Genomic DNA, 6000 nt, shown 5'->3' on the forward strand with positions numbered 1-6000 from the left:
GTACGAGGTGGGGAACCGATGCAGACCAACAATGGGGAAGATTATTTCAACGTGATGCTGCACAAACAAATGTCGGAGATGAAGGTGTCGATGAAATGACCCTATCTCCTTCTTTTGCAAGGCCCCCGGGAAGAGATAAGCAAAAGGAAGCAAAGAGAACAGGGAAATGCCAAGATCCGATGAGTGGACACTTTGCTACCAGAATTGCAAAATTGAACGAAACCTATAGCGCTAGCCAAGAAGAAACGATTCGAATGCGTTTGCAAATGAAGGAAATCTCCGATAGGGAGCAAGAGAGGTTTGAACTTAATTTGATGATGGAGGACCTCAGCAAATACACTCCAGAGAGTCTACATAAAATTAAAATGTTCATAAAATTAATTTACGATAGTTTACATATTTAATTTTTCAAAAAAAAAAATTAAGGAAAAAAAATAGCCTAAGTTCATTCTTTAATAATCCCGGGTTAAAATTTTAAGCCAGAATGGTTGAAGCAGAAAAGCTATTTTTGGGCTAAAAGCTAAATTTTCCGGGCTAAAAAATTTGGCTTTTAGCGCAACCATTGGAGTTGGTCTAACGAATTTCATGGTGTCGGTTAGTGATTTTTCAATATTTGTCAGAATCTAAATATTTTTCGGTTAAAATGTTCATAAAATTAAATAAGGATAGTCTACATAATTTTTTATTTTAAAAAAAGTTACTTTAAGAAAAAAATTAGCCTAAATTCATTCTTTAATAATGTTGGGCTAAAATTTTAGGCCAGAAAAGTTGGAGCAGAAAAGTTGTTTCTGGGTTAAAACATAAATTTTGTGGGCTAAAAATTTTAGGTTTTAGGCCAAGGGTTGGAGATGGTCTTAATAAAAGTATAAATAAACTCTAAGTGTTAGAGAATCTATCATTTTGAAGGGATACGCATTTTACGAAATTAATTTCAACGATCCAACCATCAAACTTATTTGTATATACTTCGAGATTGTATACACCAAAAAGCGCAAATAATAAACATTCAGAGATCAAGTAATGGGACAAAACTTTTCAAGGGTTATAAACGAAAAATCACGATTTAACGGTTATTTTAACTCTGATTTTGGTGATTTTTTACAATTACACTCCTTGACCCTATATGAATATAACAAACTGATTCAATTGTCAATTTAAAATATTTACACTAGTGGATATCACAAAATCTTATGTTATACTTAATGAAAGTATAAATAAACTCTAAGTGTTAGGGAATCTATCGCTTTGATGGGATACGCATTATACAAAATTAGTTTCAATGATCCAACCGTCAAACTTGTTTGTATATATTCCGAGATTGCATACACCAAAAATTGCAAAAAAAAAAACATTTATAGATCAAGTAACGAGACAAAACTTTTCGACGGTTATAAACGGGATCTTTTCGATGGTTATATTTTAAAAAAACCAAATGACATCTAAAATCCAAATGTAACCCCTCTGATTTTCTTTTCAATTGTTCCAAACTTTGAATTTTTTTTTTTTATATTTGCGTTGTATGTTTCGAAAATGAACTTGTGGTTGTTGATTGAAACGAGAATCACAATTTATCTTTGTTTTGTGACTCTCTACTTTTCCAGTTCCGCTTTTGGTTTCTCCAATATATTTATAAAGAGAGAGTATAGACTTCAAACTTTTAAATTAAGGAAAAAAATATACATTGCAATTTGCAAGGTTTGTGTTTGTGTAGCACAACATTTAAAGTTCCAATTGAAAACAGAAACAAAAAATAACTCCGTAACAATTAGGCTAATAGTTCAACATCACTGAGTTCTTGCACTGGTACCTTCCATATTTCTCTGTGGGTCAAATGATTTTGATCAAGATAAAAAAAAATATTTGGCATAGTTTACATTGCCCTGAGCAAAAACCAATAGATTGACTCCCCAAAACCAAACCATCATAGTCTGCACATGTCAAAAACAGACGAATAGGTTTCAATAGGATAAAGAATGTAGCAGCACTCCTTGGTATGCTTGGCATGCTTCCACCCTTCATATCGTTTCCCTCTATCAGACGCAAGAAACCCTCCTCTGCACCATTTTCGAGCTCACTTGTACCTGAAAGATATTTTTCTATAGCTATAAAACCGTGACAAGAGGAAAAAAAAAAAAAAAAAAAGCCCCCCATGATAGATATATATCAATCAGAACTGATAAGTCATAACTAAAACACTTAATTGTACCCACATCAGAGACAACAGGTCAGCTACCCGACTTTCTTAAGTGAGGACTATTGGAAGGCAGTGTCGCAACACCTCCAAACATAGAGCAAGTAGGAATTTTTCCTCCGCTAAGCCAGCCAAGAAACTACAGCAAATGAAATCACAGAGAAATTTAAAATTTCGTTATAAAGTGACCAAAAGAATTTGGAAAACCGTTGTCTTAAAGTTTGCGAAGGTGGGATATCAAGCATAACATCTTTCAAACTAATGATTCATAGATGCAATAACTTCATTCTAAGATCCCGGACGCCGTCTAAACTGCAGCTTTGTTATGTACAGTAACTAGTCTAGCTGAACAAAAAACAAAATTCAAAGCCATGCATCTGTGCAACACCATTAGGTTGTAAAATAAAATTATGGACTTCCAACGCCCAGCATTGATGGGCAACTAAAAATCCTATCTTTTTGCGTAACAAGCACCAAATTCACCATTTAATTAGATGCTAAAAAAATTATATCAATCCCATTTCGTTAACCAACTAAACAATCAATGAAAAAGGAAATAGCATACTAAATCATAAGAGTGAATCAATGAAAGAGGAAATAAAAAGAAGAAGAAAAAAGGTTTGAAAGTCATATATGTCAAAAGTAGTTAACCAACAATATTCCACAAAGAAAACATGCGATCTCCTGTTAAGAGGAACAGCTAAGATGCAATATGGTCCTCACACCATTAGTTTTCTCCATATGCATTACATATAAATATATTAATAAGAAAAAAAACGTACTTACTGAAACCCACCAGTCACTAGAATTTCACAATTATTCAGCAAAAGTCAAAGCAGATGAAAAATATAATTCCATTTATTGTTTCCATGAGAAAAAAAAATATACACTGCAATTTGCAAGGGTTATGTTTGTGTAGCATAACCTTTTAAAGTTCCAGATGACAACAACAACAGAGAATAACTCATAACAATCAGGCAAATAGTTCAAGATGACTGAGTTGTTGCACTGGTACCTGCCATATTTCTCTGTGGGTCAAATGATTGTGATTAAGACCAAACCTGCAAGGAATTCAAGCGATGAATAAGGATTTCATCCAACCTGCAAGGAATTTAAGCCATGAACAAGAAAATGAGACAAAGCATATAATTTCTATGTAGAGAAGAATAATTTGAGGGGAACAGATAACAACGTACTTCCATCATTGTTGTGAACTCATCCCATGCCTTTTTTAGTTTGACTTTGCCTCTTCTCAGCCTCATTCTTTTTCCTTTACAAGTTTATATTAATCCTTATTCGAATTACAATAATAACTCTCACTATCCTCACTACTATCCTTTCCAGATTCCCATTCGTCCTCATCTTCGTTTGCCTCTTTCAGTGCATTGTATTGAGCCAGATGACCAAGGTCAATTGATATTTCAAATTCGGGAACTCCAAGTACGTCAAACGGTTCTTGGACGATATTAGTATCCCGAAGTGTTTCTTCACCAATTTCTATCGAAGATGATAACTCTTGGTTAGCGACATTGTCGTCATTGTCATCATTGTCATCATGATCTAGTTCCGGAATATCATAGAGCCCTTTTCGATCAATCTTCTAAACAACTTTCCAACAACTGCCGGCTTTAGGGTCGTCTAGATACAATATTTGTTTCGCCATAGTTGCCAAAATGTATGGGTCTTCATCGTACCAATGTCTCGTAGTGTTTACTGATAGTAAACCATGGTCTCACTTAACACTTGTTCGGTAATGTGGGTTTGTATCAAACCAAAGACATTTAAATAGTATCACTTGACACCTGTCTTTGTAAAGCAATTGTACTACACTAGTTAGTTTGCCATAAAAATCAATGTCTTCACTGTCGCCCGCACCCAGGACATGGACACCACTATTTTGAGTAGACGACTTGTCATCACGTGTTGCCCCCAAGAACTTGATCCCGTTGACATGACAACCTGAGAACAATTCAGTGTGAAGCGGTCCTCTCGCCAAGTTATATAATTCTTCATCGTAAGAGGGTGAATTCAATTCCTTCAATTTGTTCATCTAATATAACATATACAAAAAGTTAACCTGTTAGTGTAACCAAATTTAAAGATGGGTATGAAAAAGTTGTAAAATATGCTCAATTCAAACCACATACAACTTACATGTGCGTGAAACCATGAAGGAAGCAAGTCACGGTGCTTCTTGGCATATAATTGTGAAGGATGTTCCCCCTTCATCAACTGTTCATGTTGTTCAAGGTATGGCAAAGCATCGTCACAATTGTTGAGTATGAACCAATGCCCTACCTCCATGTCCTTTTTGGTAAACGATTCGCCTTTTACAGGGTCGCCGAATGGTTGCGCAATTTGGGCAAAAACAGACAGTTTCTCTTTTCTAACACCACTGTCGTTATTGCGTTGAGGACGATTGAAAGCTATCTCAATATCTTGAAGATACATTGCATAAAAAGTAAGTGACTCATATGCAACCCATGCCTCCACAAGTGATCATTCGGGCTTTGCCCTGTTTCGAACATACTTTTTCAACTCACCAAGATATTTGCACAAATAAAAGGTATGCTACAAATTATTCAAAGAGTTTTTTGATCATGAATTATATATATATATATAGACGCTTAATTAAGTACCTTTCTATTGGATACATCCATCGACAGTTCACTGGTCCGGCAAGCAATGCCTCATCTGGCAAGTGAATCATCACGTGAATCATACTTGTAAAGAAAGCTAGGGGAAATATATGTTCGAACTTGCATAAGGGGTTCACAATGTCGTCCTGCAATTATTTAACATCTGACTTCTGCAAACACCTTGTAGTCAACTGCAAAAAAATTCTCGACAACAACATAATTGGTTTCACCACATCAAGAGGCAATAAGTGTCGAATACCAACCGGAAGAAAGTGTTGGAGTATCACATGACAGTCATGACTCTTCATGTTTGAAAATGTACACCCCCTCATGTTCACGCAACGCGAGATATAAGCATACCTATTTGGAAACTTTACAGAAGAAATAAAGTTGAAAAACTCTTTTTTCCCATTCGGCTTAACTGTAAAAAAGGGATGTCCTTTCTTCAATGTACCATCGACTCTCTTCATCCACAAGGATGACCTAATGCCCATTCGTTCCAAATTGAGGTGAGCTTCGATCATGTCCTTTGTTTTTCCTTCAATGTCTAGAATTGTCCCAACCAAAGTATCAAACACATTTTTCTCATATGCATAACATCAAGGTTGTGTCTCAATTTTAACATTGACCAGTACAGGAGCTCAAATAACATACTCTTGTGCGTCCAGTTTAAATGTGTAGTTGGTCTGGGCTTACTAACCCCTTTGCCGAAATGACCAAATTCCTAATGGTTTAACTAATCCAAAGTCTCATCTCCGTACCATTCTCTTGATCTTGGTCAAGTCTCTTTTGTGCCGTGGAAGGCTTTATCATTTTGACGCCACTTGTTGTCCTAAGGGAGCCATCTACGATGACCAAGATAACAAACTTTTTTCACATGCCAAGACGATGTTACGTTCTCCTTGCATATTGGACATGCCAAATAACCCTTAGTCATCCACCTAGAAACCATTGCATATGCGGGAAAATTGTTTACTGTCCACATCACTACTACTCGTATGGTGAACATCTGCCTAGTATGCTTATCGTATGTATGAACACCGTTTAGCTCATCAACCAACAACCGTAAATAAACATCATTGGACTTTCCTGGATCTTCGGTAATTAATAGTGTTAACATCATGTATTCTTTTTTCATGCACTTCCAAGGTGGTAGATTATAAGGAAACA

The sequence above is a fragment of the Pyrus communis genome, chromosome 3 (assembly GCF_963583255.1).
Source record: "Pyrus communis chromosome 3, drPyrComm1.1, whole genome shotgun sequence".
In the NCBI taxonomy this organism is placed as follows: Eukaryota; Viridiplantae; Streptophyta; class Magnoliopsida; order Rosales; family Rosaceae; genus Pyrus; species Pyrus communis.